General features: G+C 37.9%; 1 long non-coding RNA gene across 3 annotated transcripts in view; it reads right to left on the reverse strand.

Moving 5' to 3' along the window:
• Positions 1-15,160, reverse strand: part of LOC132657175 (uncharacterized) — a 426,450-nt gene that overhangs the window by 228,324 nt on the left and 182,966 nt on the right. For all 3 annotated transcript variants that reach the window (XR_009594952.1, XR_009594951.1, XR_009594953.1), the window contains one exon: positions 14,379-14,445. This is a non-coding gene — a long non-coding RNA (uncharacterized LOC132657175). The remainder of the gene's footprint in view (positions 1-14,378; positions 14,446-15,160) is intronic.

A 15,160-nucleotide genomic window follows, 5' to 3' on the forward strand; every position in this document is an offset into this window, starting at 1 on the left:
CTGTCTTGTGTGGCAGTAGTAATTTGTTTTATTCTGTTAAAATCGAAAAGATTCATTGGGAGCAATTATTTTATTAATCAGTTTAGGGCTCTAGATATCATAAGTATTAAATAAATTATACATTTCACTTTGGAGGATGAAGATCTATAAAGAAAATGTTCTAAGATCATCCAGCAGTTTCCAAGGAGAAATTGTAGAAACAGTTTGGACTATGGTGGCCACATTAGGACCCAAATCAACCATTTCAATACTACTAGGTATTCCCAGGTTTCACTAGTGATAAAGAACACGTCTGCCAATGCTGGAGACATGGGTTTGATCCCTGGGTTGAGATCTCCTGGAGGAGAGCATGGCAACCCACTCCAGTAGTCTTGCCTGGAGAATTCCATGGACAGAGAAGCCTGCTGGGCTATAGTCCATGGGGTTGCAAAGAGATGACACAACTGAAGCAACGTAGCATGCACGTAGGTGTTCAATACACACACAGATATGCTCTCTGTATTAGCAAGGCTACTACAACATATAAATTAATAAAATCATCCAGTATAAAGTCGTGAGTTACAGGATTCAAAATCATTTCTTCCTTACTTTTACAGGTGGTGAGGACAGGGAAACCTGGCGTGCTGCAGTCCATGGGGTCACAAAGAGTTGGACACAACTGAGCAACTGAACAACAGCTTTTACAGATACTGATGACAATGAGCTACTTCTGAATGGTTTGCATATCTGCGAGGACCATGAATTCCAAATCCTGGCCTCTTTAATGCGTCTTTTGTAGGGGCTGGGGGGAAATCTTCACAAGATCTTATGTTTTGCTGACCAAGCAGTATTGAAAGAATTAGAAGTCACAAGGAAAACTTTGAAGCAGTTATCTGACTTTCAGAAATAAACTGCATCTCTGGGACCCACTAAGCAGAATTCAGAGTAGAAATCAGTATTTCATGTAAATGTATCCCCTTCTCTCAAGAAGTAATAAAACTGGAATAGGTGGGACCACACCGCCAATGTATTTGATGATAATAGAATCGGTAATACAGCCCAGTATCATCTCAAGCTAAAATTGGGAACCTTTCACAGAAAGAATTATTTCAACCACTGTAAACAACCAGGAATCAGAGGGAGGATAGAAATCGCATTCTGCTCTCCTCTCACAAAGCAGCTGAAGAATATTATGTTGCTATTTCAATAAGAATAACACTACACTGATAACAGACTCTATTCAAAATTTAATAAAGCATTAGTCCCTTAATCAAAACATGACTATGAGGCTTGGACTGTCGCTGAAAAGCAGAATAATGTGAACAAAAGAGAAATGGAACTGTGTCTGAATACCAACTCTACAAACAAATAACATCTCGTTATACATGCAGCAATTAGAGACAGGAATTGCCAAGCCATTCTCAACTTATCTCTGCCAACCAGGGAAAAGTTTAAATCAGGAACTCAAAGCAGGTATGTGACTAAACATCAGTCAGTCAACCAATAAAATGCCATAATGCATATATGACCATATATGCTTTTTTTTGGCTTAGGCTGAAAACATTATCTGCATAAAAAATATAGAATTATAAAATAGCTACCAAAATTTGTAACTATTAATACAAGCATAAAGAAAATAAACTTTTACTGTAAATTGTATATGTAATTTATTTAAAAGTTTATAAGTCTTTTCCCTTTAAGTCAGCATATGCAATGGTTAAAGAAATGGTTACAGAAAGTTTTTCTGGATTCAAGCCATTTGGGTCTAAATCCTTACTGCCACTTACAGACTTAGGGCGAAAGAGTAAACCAGTTTTCTCATGGATAAAATTAAGATAATAATTGTGATTACCTCACAAGTTTGTAAAAATTTAATAAGGTAATGCTTAAAAATCAAACATTCATTATCACTATTCAGAAAATAGAATCCAATGAAAAATTTTAGAAATCCAAGCTTCCATAAGAAAGCTTGAATTCCATTGGTAACTATATCCCAGTTGTCCCCCAAACTGAACTTGGTTATTTGGACTGGTTTTCATTTCTGAATAATGATTTTTAAAAGTCATTTACCACTTGGGTACTTGAATCAATACAGGTTCAATCAGGTTTGAAGAGTGCCATGACAGTATCTGATGCCATCTTATAAGCTACTCTTCAGGTTCAGGCTGACAGCTCATATTAATACTTTTTGCTCGTATGGACCTTGAATTGCAGTGGATTAATAATCTAATAAAACACAAATACATGAGACTGATTTACAGTTAGTGTGCTTTAATAGTTATAATATTAAATATATGCTTTTCAATTTTTTGCTTTGATTTTCTTTCCTATTTACGTTCTTTGACTTTCTGGGGCTATTCTCGTCAAATGTTGTTGTGCCAGATGGTAGCTTCGTAACCTATTTTCCTGTCCTATGGCCTTTCCTTAGGACCTGAGCAAAGACCATGGTCTCTATCATTTTATTTTATTTTTTTTTAATTTTACAATCCATTTATCTTTTTTTATTTTTTTTCTTTAAATTTTAGTTTTTTATTTCTTAAATTTTAAAATCTTTAATTCTTACATGCATTCCCAAACATGAACCCCCCTCCCACCTCCCTCCCCATAACATCTTTCTGGGTCATCCCCATGCACCAGCCCCAAGCATGCTGCATCCTGCATCAGACATAGACTGGCGATTCAATTCACATGATAGTATACATGTTAGAATGTCATTCTCCCAAATCATCCCACCCTCTCCCTCTCCCTCTGAGTCCAAAAGTCCATTATACACATCTGTGTCTCTTTCCCTGTCTTGCATACAGGGTCGTCATTGCTATCTTCTTAAATTCCATATATATGTGTTAGTATACTGTATTGGTGTTTTTCTTTCTGGCTTACTTCACTCTGTATAGTCGGCTCCAGTTTCATCCATCTCATCAGAACTGATTCAAATGAATTCTTTTTAACTGCTGAGTAATACTCCATTGTGTATATGTACCACAGCTTTCTTATCCATTCATCTGCTGATGGACATCTAGGTTGTTTCCATGTCCTGGCTATTATAAACAGTGCTACGATGAACATTGGGGTACATGTGTCTCTTTCCATTCTGGTTTCCTCGGTGTGTATGCCCAGAAGTGGGATTGCTGAGTCATAAGGTAGTTCTATTTGCAATTTTTTAAGGAATCTCCACACTGTTCTCCATAGTGGCTGTACTAGTTTGCATTCCCACCAACAGTGTAGGAGGGTTCCCTTTTCTCCACACCCTCTCCAGCATTTATTGCTTGCAGATTTTTGGATCGCAGCCATTCTGACTGGTGTGAAGTGGTACCTCATTGTGGTTTTGATTTGCATTTCTCTAATAATGAGTGATGTTGAGCATCTTTTCATGTGTTTGTTAGCCATCCGTATGTCTTCTTTGGAGAAATGTCTATTTAGTTCTTTGGCCCATTTTTTGATTGGGTCGTTTATTTTTCTGGAATTGAGCTGCAGAAGTTGCTTGTATATTTTTGAGATTAGTTGTTTGTCAGTTGCTTCATTTGCTATTATTTTCTCCCATTCAGAAGGCTGTCTTTTCACCTTGCTTATATTTTCCTTTGTTGTGCAGAAGCTTTTAATTTTAATTAGATCCCATTAACATTATCCTCAATGGTGAAAAATTGAAAGCATTTCCCCTAAAGTCAGGAACAAGACAAGGTTGTCCACTTTCACCGCTACTATTCAACATAGTTCTGGAAGTTTTGGCCACAGCAATCAGAGCAGAAAAAGAAATAAAAGGAATCCAAATTGGAAAAGAAGAAGTAAAACTCTCACTGTTTGCAGATGACATGATCCTCTACATGGAAAACCCTAAAGACTCCACCAGAAAATTACTAGAGCTAATCAATGAATATAGTAAAGTTGCAGGATATAAAATCAACACACAGAAATCCCTCGCATTCCTATACACGAATAATGAGAAAGTAGAAAAAGAAATTAAGGAAACAATTCCATTCACCATTGCAACGAAAAGAATAAAATACTTAGGAATATATCTACCTAAAGAAACTGAAGACCTATATATAGAAAACTATAAAACACTGATGAAAGAAATCAAAGAGGACACTAATAGATGGAGAAATATACCATGTTCATGGATTGGAAGAATCAATATAGTGAAAATGAGTATACTACCCAAAGCAATTTACAAATTCAATGCAATCCCTATCAAGCTACCAGCCACATTTTTCACAGAACTAGAACAAATAATTTCAAGATTTGTATGGAAATACAAAAACCTCGAATAGCCAAAGCAATCTTGAGAAAGAAGAATGGAACTGGAGGAATCAACTTGCCTGACTTCAGGCTCTACTACAAAGCCACAGTCATCAAGACAGTATGGTACTGGCACAAAGACAGACATATAGATCAATGGAACAAAATAGAAAGCCCAGAGATAAATCCACACACATATGGACACCTTATCTTTGACAAAGGAGGCAAGAATATACAATGGAGTAAAGACGATCTCTTTAACAAGTGGTGCTGGGAAAACTGGTCAACCACTTGTAAAAGAATGAAACTAGATCACTTTCTAACACCGCATACAAAAATAAACTCAAAATGGATTAAAGATCTAAATGTAAGATCAGAAACTATAAAACTCCTAGAGGAGAACATAGGCAAAACACTCTCAGACATAAATCACAGCAGGATCCTCTATGATCCACCTCCCAGAATTCTGGTCTCTATCATTTTAATGGAATGTCATTTCTTCATACTAGGGACTGCAGAAAACGTGGCTGAGTCACCTTGGGCAACAATCTGCAGCAAGGGGTCAAGTGGAGAAATATAAACCAGACAACACTGCCAGGTGTCTGGGATACATGGAGAGAGTTTGTGTGGCGAGTGGAGGTGAGAGATGTCAGACTGCAGCAAGGACTGGGGCATTCTCAATTCATGCACAGGAAAGGAGGGCCCGATCATTTGGAACTGAACGGACAGGTGAATTGCATTAGAAAGCAAGATCTGGTCCCCACTACAGTCAGAACCAGAGATCTGGGTTTTTTGGACATTAGTGGATACCCTTGCTTTCCCTTTCAACCAGGTTCCTAAGCCAATAGCCAGCCTCCTATTTGCTGCACTCTCATGGGGCTTCCCAGGTGACTCAGATGATAAAGAATCCACCTGCCAATGCAGGAGAGTCAAGTTCTGTCCCTGGGTGGGGAAGATCCTTGGAGAAGGAAATGGCAATTTATTCTTGCCTGGGAAATCCCGCGGACAGAAGAGCCTGGCATGCTACTATCCATGGGGCTGCAGAGTTGGACACGAGTTTGAGACTAAACAATAACAACATGGAAGACCACTACATTTTATTTCCAACCCTATAGCTGTAGTTGTTCAACTAACACTGAACTAACACTCAACAGCTGTCATTGTAGCTGGTTTGTCTCTATTTCTCCTCTCATGCATTCTCCCAGGCTCTTCCACCTTCCAATACCCTTTGACCTAAAACCATCCTGTCTCTGTGATTTCACTGTTTTTCCCTAGGCAGGACACTTTGAGGGAAAGTTTCCTCACAATTTACCCAGTCCACATTCACTTCTTCTGAGTCTGTTGTCTGGAAGATGATTTATCCACTTAACTACCCAGTCAGTCCATCCATCACCCACTTATGTATTTAATGGGCAGAGCATAATCCTATGGGCCAGTCCACTCACTGGGTGCTGAAGATATTCAGAGACAACACGACAAACCCCTTTTTTCATGAGCTTACCGTTCAGGGACAGGATCATGGAGTCTTTGAACTCATGTTAACTTAATTACCTCTTTAAGAGGGCTTCCTCATTGGCTCAGCTGTAAAGATTCTGAGAAGCCTAACTCCAAATACAGTCAGTGTTATGGATTGAATTGTGTCACTTCAAAATCAGAATGTTAAGGGAATTCCTTGGGGGTCCAATGGTTAGGACTCAGCGCTTGCACTGCTGTGACCTGGGTTCAATTCCTGGTTGGGGGCACAGTCAAAAAAAAAACTGTCCCAAGCCCCAAAACAAACAAACATTCATATGTTAACCCCCAACCCACAATGTGACTATCTTTGGAGATAGGATCTTTATAGAGAGAATTAACGTTAAATAAAATCGTAAGGATGCGACTATAAGTCCAATAGGTCTGGCATCCTTATAAGAAAAGGAAAGGGCACCAGAAACACACAGCCATAGAGGGAAGGTTAACCACACAGCTCAAGGTGGTGGTTAACTGTCAGCCCAAGGTAGAGGATGCCGGAGAAGAGAAATTGTCATCATCTTGACCTTGGACTTCTAGCTTTCAGAACTGTGAAAAAATAACTTTCTGTTGTTTAAGCCACGCAGTCTGTCATATTTTGTTATGGCAGCCCTGGAAAGTTAATACAGTCACATTCCATGGTGCTGAAGGTTAGTACTCCAATATATGAATTGGGGAGAAACAAAATTCAGACCATAATGCATAGTTCCACATAGACTAATGAGGAGGCAAAGCCAGCCTGGCAATGAATTTTGAGAAAAACATCCTGAGCAGTGCACGAAGTCCCCATGACAGGACTGAGTTCCCCTTAAAGGCAGAATGGTCCATCCAGAAAGCCAGTGTGCTTAGAACCACATAGTCCCGGGAGAAGAGCAAGGTCAAACTGGAGGCAAAGCCAGGTTATGTGGTACCGTGCCGGACATGGCAAGAGGTTTTTATCTCATTGAAGTGGTAGGCAACTTTGGATGCGTTTCACCAAATGAGGGACGTGAGCTGATTTGTACTTTTAAAAGATCACCTTCTTCTTGGTGTATAGACTGGACTGTAAATGGAAGTGCCAATAATTGTTAGGAAGGGATGGAAAGACTGTGTGTTAGTTGCTCAGTCATGTCTGACCCTTTGCGACCCCATGGGGTGTAGCCTGCCAGGTTACTCCATCCATGTGATTTTCCAGGCAAGAATACTGAAGTGCATTGTCATTACCTTCTCCAACGGATCTTCCCGACCCAGGGATGCAAACTAGGTCTCCTGCATTGCAGGCAGAGTCTTCACCATCTGAGCCACCAGGGAAGCCCTGGCATGAAGCTATCAAAGCTTTAATACTATTTTCAAAGAAAGCAGAGTTACTTTTCTATTAAATCAAAATCACAAAGAGCATTAAAAAAATGATCATTATTAAGAGACTCCACAAAAAAACAAGTCACTAATTTTGAAAGAAATTTGTGAGCCCAGTCACAAAGTTAGTAACACATGATATTTTCAAGAAAAGGCATAAGAACCTTTGTCACAGGAGCAGAGGGGAGAGAGAAGCTTTTCTAAGCGCCATCTCATGAGCAGAGGCTGGATCGGCACTGTGGGAATGCAGTAGAAGGGTTGCAATAGACAAACAAGCCAGGCATTCTGCTTTAAGTAGACCCACATGTCCCCACCTGGGGACTTTCTCATGAATCCAGATTCAGCAGATGGACGCATGAGAAAGGCAGCAGAGTTCATGGGTTTCTATCTGCATTATCTCAGACAAGAGCTGCTTATTGTGAAGCCTGTCAGTATACGCAGAATAACATCAGGGAAAGAGAAGAAGTAGGAAATGCCACAAGCTTATTCCTCCACATGAGCAGCAAATACACTGGCCGCAACAGTCAAAGTCAAGTTCATGAGAACTCTGGAAACTAGTCAAATGTGTATAGCAAAGAGGTGAATGCTTAAATGAGAACAAAAGAGTTGACTCTCAGTTTTGAAGTGCTGAGAAAAATTCTGTCAAACCATTATCTATCTACTAAGCTAACAGAACAGAAACTTCAGGGGCTATACACAGTAAAGAATATAGACTTTAGAAAATTAATACAGAAAAATCACTATATAACCAAACAAGTACTCCAGTAAGGAGCAACAAAAAGCTGTGGAAAGGAAAGAGAATCTGATCTCCAGGGTTATCATATTATAATGTTCAGAATGCCCAGTTTTCAACAAAATATTACAATTTGCACAGAGAATCAAGACAATAGAGCCCATAAAAATGAAAGAAGAATTAACAAAAACTGTTCCTGAAGAAGCCCAAACATCAGACTTTTTAAACAGAAACTTTAAATCAAATATTTTAAATATAACCAAAGAACTAAAAGAAATTATGTACCAATATCTAAAGGAAATCACTAGATAGTTGTCTCACCAAGTAAATAATATCAGTAAAAAGATATAAATTATAAGAAGGAATCAAATAGAGACTCTAGTGTTGAAAAGTACAATAGTGCAAAAGAAAATTTTACTGAAATGGTTCAACCACAGGTTTGAGCAGATAAGATAATTAGTAAACTTCAGACAGTTCAATGGAGGTCATCTAGTCTGAACAACAGAAAAGGAAAAGAAAAAGAAAAATGAACAGAGCCAAGAGACAGGTGAATATCAATATTTCCTAAAGAATATCCTCCTACATGTAATAGGAATCTTAGTGGGAGAAGAAAAGGAAAAGAAGATGTAATGAGTATTGGCCAGGATTTGGAGAAAAGGGAATCCTAGCACACTGCTGGTGGGAATGTAAATTGGTGCAGCCTCTATGAAAAACAGTATAGAATCTCCCCAAACAATTAAAAGTAGAGCTACTACATGATCCAGTGACTCTACTCCTGGGTATTTACCAAAAGAAAATGAAAACTAAGTTTAAAAAATGTGTGCACCCATTGTAGCATTATTTACAATAGGCAAGATATGAAAGAAACCTAAGGGATAATTAGTAGATGAGTAGATTAAAAAAGTGGTGTGTGTGTGTGTGTGTGTGTATATATATATATATATATATACATATATATATATATATAAATGGAATATTACTTGGCCGTAAACAAGGATAAAATCTTGTCATTTGTGATAATATGGATGGACCTAGAGGATATTTTTCAAAGTGAAGTAAATCAGTAAGAATGGTAAATATGATTTCACTTACACGTGGAATCTAAAAAAATACATCAATAGAAACAAAAAACAAAACAAATCAAAAAAACAGAAACAGAGTCATAGGTACAGAGAATAAATAAGTGGTTGCCAGAAAAGTATAAGGAAGAGGGAAGGAGAGAAACAGATGAGGGAGATTGAGAGGTTCAGACTTTAAGTAACAAAATAACTGATTCACAGACAGAAATGTAGAGTGTGGGGAATAATTATGTAATTTCTTTTGTATGGTAACAGTTAACAAGTAGATTTTTCATGGTGATCATTTTGAAATGTACAAAAATAGCAAACCACTATATTGTGTACCTGGAAATAACACAGTGTTTTAGGTCAATTTTAACACTTCAAAAATACACAAACAAACTCATGTAAAAGAGATCATATTTAAGATTACCAGAGGCAGCAAATGAGAAGAGGGAGTATTAGACGAAGGCAGTCGAAATGTTCAAACCTTCAGTTATACGATAAATAAGTACTAGAAAGTTCCAAAGTTTTTGTCTACTCAGGAAGGTTTTGTGTTTACCTACAAAGTTTTTCGGAGAAGGCAATGGCACCCCACTCCAGTACTCTTGTCTGGAAAATCCCATGGATGGAGGAGCCTGGTGGGCCGCAGTCCATGGGGTCCCTAAGAGTCGGACACGACTGAGCAACTTCACTTTCACTTTTCACTTTCATGCATTGGAGAAGGAAATGGCAACCCACTCCAGTGTTCTTGCCTGCAGAATCCCAGGGACAGGGAAGCCTCATGGGCTGCCGTCTATGGAATTGCACAGAGTCAGACACGACTGAAGCGACTTAGCAGTAGCAGAGATGTCATGGGCATGATAAACATGGTAAAGATAATTAACGATATTGTATGTTACATGTGAAAGTTAAGAGAGTAAATCCTATGAGTTCTTGTCACAAAGAAAATATTTTTCTAGTTAATGCTCTATGTATATGAGGTGATGGGTGTTCACTCAACTTATTGCGGCAATCATTTCATGACGTATGCAAGCCAGAATGTTATACTGTACATCTTAAACTTACACAGTGCTATATGTCAATTGTATCTTAATAAATCTGGAAGAGAAATGTTCACTAAAACAACACGTATAAATATTTTCTCATTTCTGTGATGAATTTTGTCATTACAGACTATACAACTGAATTACTTCCAATTTTTTCCTTTTTTAGATATTGTCTCAAATTATATCAGTAACTGTTTTCTCTCAATGTTCTGGCCTTTCATACATTTACCACTTTGACTCATTATATATGAGTCAAGGCACTCCCTCTTTCCTTCTTTTTCCTTTTTTTCCTTTATTTCATCAAATGATATAATTTCACTAAATGTTTGATACTTTTGAAAGCCTATACTTGATTCAGAGATACATTTTTTTTTCAGCTAATAGTAGTCCTTTACTTCTACACAATGCTTTAGCATTAACAAAAATTATCAATTACTATACCATTTAGGGTTCAAAACCAACTTGTAAAATAGGTAGAAAAGACATTTAACTTCCATAACAGCTCAGAAGCCAAGATATAGTTTATAGTATCAGAGAAAGGGACAAATTCAGACCGTCAGTCATATAAAATGAAATACAGCTGCCAATTATGTTTTATAAACTCTACCAAATAGAAACAATTAAGGGAAGAACAATACAATTACTAATAATTTTATTTTTAAAAAACCACCTCAGTGAAAAGTATTCACACATAAAGCACTGCATTGAAAACTCAAGATAAAACCTTTGCTTGAAGACTGGAAAGTCAAAATGTCAAAGAGAACGTATATAGCAAACAATAAAAGGAATGATAACACACAAACTATAGCATCCAAGGTAACTGAGGATTTGTCCCAAGATGAAGGAGCTGCAAATCAATAAAAATTCCATGAGATTCAACAAAGCAGTACATTCTCACAAAGGCATGACTTTATAAAAACCTTGCAAAATGATGCGAAGGATCTTAAAGTCAGAAACTAGATAAAAGCACTAGAAAAAAGAAAGAAGCTCAAATAAGCTGAACTAATAGCTCAGTTTTTGCCCTTCAAAACAACCCCTAACAATTGGGAAGTGTCAGTACGGAGAACTTAACAGCATTCGACAGATACTTCTCAGCTAAGTCATATTCTGATGATGGCCAACAATTGTAATTAGGAAGGGAGAGAGAAAAGAAAGAGAAGTGGGAAGACAGTGAAAGAAAGATAAGCATGGAAATAAGAGAGAAAGGGAGGAAAGAAGGAAGTAAAGGAGGGAGGAAGGGGAGGAAAAGAGCTAACCTGTGGCCAAAAGGGAACAGCTTAGTAATTAGGAAACCAGACGGTGCCAAAACAATTTTCCTTGGAAATGAGTGAGATAAAAGTAGATCACAAAAATAAAGATTCACGCGAGGAAAAGACAGCGGGAACAGTGAAAGTTTTTCATAATGACTTCAAAACTAGAAATCATTCTTGGCAAGAGAATGTCTAGATAAGCCCATTTTAGTCTCATGATATCCTGTTGAAACCACTTAAGAGTACATCACAGTAAATGCCCTCCACTGTGGAGATGGCCCTTAGCCTTGCAGAAGTCAATCACAGGTACTCCTTGGAACCCCCATAATCAAAGTAATTCCTGGCTGTGTGTCTTTACCCCAGCCATTAGGATGCACCCACTGGCATGTTGAGATGGTTAGGATCTGTTTGATATAGGAATACTTGTCTAAGAGCTAGTACGCGTATATTCAATTCAAGTACACCTTGGTGACATGTGAAAAGGATCTGATAATATTCAACTAAGATTCTAAAGTAAGTTCTACAAGTTACCTATCATTTACAGAAGAATCAAGCACTTGACAAATCAAAGTATTCTCCTTCTAAGCGAAGTTAAATATGTAATATCCTGTGATCAGAACTCCGATGTGAGCTGACGGAATTAGTAAAAAATATCATGTTATTTTTTGCTTCAAAGTTTTGCCTTTCTTTGGTCATAAAAGTGACTTAGGACAAAAACTATGCTGTTATTTCAATAAGAATACAGTTCTCTAGAGCTTCCCTGGTGGCTGAGCGGTAAAGAATCCATCTGCCTATGCAGGAGACCTGTGTTTGATTCTTGGAAGAGGAAGATCCCCTGGAGAAGAGAATGGCTACCCAGAGCCTCTTGATGAAGGTGAAAGAGGCTAACTGAAAACTCAGCATTCAAAAAACTAACATCATGGCATCTTGTCTCAGCACTTCATGGCAAATAGAAGGGGAAAAAAGTTGTAGTAGTGGCAGATTTTATTTTCTGTCCAAAATCACTGCGGATGGTGACTGCACCCATGAAATTAAAAGACACTTACTCCTTGGAAGGAAAGCTGTGACCAACCTACAAAGCAAATTAAAAAGCAAAGATGTCACTTTGCTGACAAAGGTCCCTATAGTCAAAGCTATAGCTTTTCCAGTAATCATGTGCAGATGTGAGAGTTAGACTATAAAGAAGGTTGAGCTCTGAAGAATCGATGCTTTTGAATTGTGGTGCTGGGAAAGACTCCTGATAGTCCTTTGGCCAGCAAGGAGACCAAACCAGTCAATCCTAGAGGAAATCAGCTCTGAATATTCATTGGAAGGACTGATGCTGACGCTGAACTCCAATACTTTGGCCACCTGATGAGAAGAGCCGACGCGTTGGAAAAGACCCTGATGCTGGGAAACACTGAGGGCAGGAGAAGGGGGCAATAGAGAATGAGGTGGTTGAATGGCATCACTGACTCAATGGACATGCGTTTGAGCAGACTCCCAGAGATAGTGAAGCACTGAGAAGTCTGGCTTGCAGCAAGCCTGACTTGCTGCAGTCCATGGGGTCACAAAGAGTCGGACACAATTTAGAGACTGAACAACAACCCACTCCAGTATTCTTGCTTGGAAAATTCTATGGACAGAGGATCCTGGTCGGCTACAGTCCATGGGGTCACAAAAGAGCTGAACACGACTTAGCAACCAAGCAACAACACCCCTGAAAGAAATTTGCTAATTTTTTAAAGAGATATTTTTCTGTTCAAAAAGAGAGCATTGATCAAAATTCCAACATTAAGTAAAACTTCAACTCTTTAAGAATCAGAATTAAAATCACTCATACATTAATATGATGACATTAAAAAGTTAGATTTTACCCAAGTGATGTTTGAAGTGTAAATTTTATCCTCAGATGCTCAAGGGTTATCTGAGTAGCATTTCTATTTCTCTAAGAACCATTCACATTTCTACCTAAAAATCTTTCTCTCCTCATATAGATTTCATGAATTTATTATGTTGGTCCACACAAAGCTTTAGGTTTACCCTTCTATAGCCAACACTTCTCTTAATGATTACAAATACTAAGAGATCAGTTTTCCTTGGGTTGTTGTTTTCATTTTCCACTTAGAGCTATGGTGCAGGCTCCAATTTCATGTTAAATTCCCCAAATGGAGTAAAATTATAGTACTCAACCCTAGTGCACACCAGAATCATCTGGGAGCTTTAAAATATATACCTGGGTTCCATTGAAGGATTCAGTTGATTATAACCAGTCTCCAATAAAATCTGTGCATCATAGTTCTTGAACTTCTTCAAATGAGTTTAGAGTGTGTCTAAGATTGATAAATACTAGTTAAGGAAACCAAGAGCAATGAGTCCCCCCCTTTTTTTTTTTCCTACAGTGATAACCACCAAAAGAGAAATATTTCAACCTGGAAAAATTAGAACTCAGGTTGCTAAATTGTGTTAAGTCTTAAAAAGCACATACTAAGGTTTCCTTGGTGGTTCAGTGGTGAAGAACCCGCCTGCCAATGCAGGAGACATGGGTTTCATCCCTGGTTTGGGAGGATCCCACATGCCAAGGAGCAAACAAGTCTGTGTCCCAAAACTACTAAACTCATGCTCCAGAGCCAGGAGCCACAACTCCTGAGCCCACGTGCAGTGACTGCTGAAACCCGAATGCCCTAGAGCCTGTGCTCGGCAACAAGAGAAGCCACTACAGCGAAGAGCCTGCACAAAGCAACCAGAGAAATGCTGGTGCAGCAGCAAAGACTCAGCACAGCCGTAAATAAAAATAAATAAATAAAATTTTTAAAAGGCACACAGTTTAAAAGAAGTACACCATCATAAAAAGATAATCATTCACACATTATTCTAAAATTTTTAATGTGTAAAATGACCCTTGGTAGATTCAGAATTAATTGGTATAGACCTAACATGTAGAGACTAATCAGCTGGCTCTGAAAAAACTTGTGAAATGGCCAGAATGAGTCTTCAGTGTCCTGGTCTTCCCCTTCTCTTTCCATCCCTTTTTTTTCTGAATTTTCAATAGTAGCTCATCCTACAAGGCTTCTCTAGAAAGGTAAGATTACAGGAAGGTAACTCCAGAAGAAAATACAAATGATTGCTTCTTTGGAGATAATTTTTTATTTTTTAACACGCACCTGATAAACACAATGACAGTAGCAATGCAAACCAATAGAAGGCTAATGAATAGAAATACATTCCTAGACAAAACAGTTGTCCTTACCTCTGAAAGTGGACATGTATCTTTCTCATGGTATTACATCCATAAAGTTTCCAGAAGACTTTCTTGGCTACAAAAGAAAAAAAATCTCTTTAGTTTTTAAACAAGGCAATAAAATGTGTTTGAAATTTGTCTGTGCTACTGTCTGACCTGAGGAAAGAAACTTTTCTACACTTCAACTGTAGAATGAGAAAATAATAAAATATAAACATTAGACAGAAAAAGGCAACCAATATCGATGAAAACTTCAGTAAGTATTAACTGTTAGGATAATAAAACTATTTGCACTTGCACCGTTTTCTCAAGAAAACGTTCTTTCCTCTCAAGATTATGTATATATTGGGTTGGCCAAAGAGTTTGTTTGGATTTTTCCACACGATATTGTTTTTCCAAAGCATTTTTACCCCTATAATTTCCCATTATACTTAAAGAAGACAGGCATTAGAAACACAACAGCAATTTATTTTAAATTATATTAGGCATGTAAGGGTATCTCTATTCAAAGAATCTCATCAGAATCAATTGGAAATTCTTTAATATATTTGTAAATTCCTGTGCTACTCAGATGACCCCAATGTGAATCTCACAGGGACCTTAAGCTGCTGAAGCAGTTCTTGTGCACAGTAAGGCTTGAAAATGGTTAGGAAGACACTTCACAATGTACTGTTCACATTCAGGACTATTCTCAGAAAAAAAGAGTTATCTTTCAAGGTGAGGGATTTCTCGTTTCTAGACAGCAAAATGTCCATGTGTATGTGCTAAGTCAGTCTCTCAGTCATGTCTGA

This window comes from Ovis aries, chromosome 9 (genome assembly GCF_016772045.2).
Source record: "Ovis aries strain OAR_USU_Benz2616 breed Rambouillet chromosome 9, ARS-UI_Ramb_v3.0, whole genome shotgun sequence".
Classification (NCBI taxonomy): domain Eukaryota; kingdom Metazoa; phylum Chordata; class Mammalia; order Artiodactyla; family Bovidae; genus Ovis; species Ovis aries.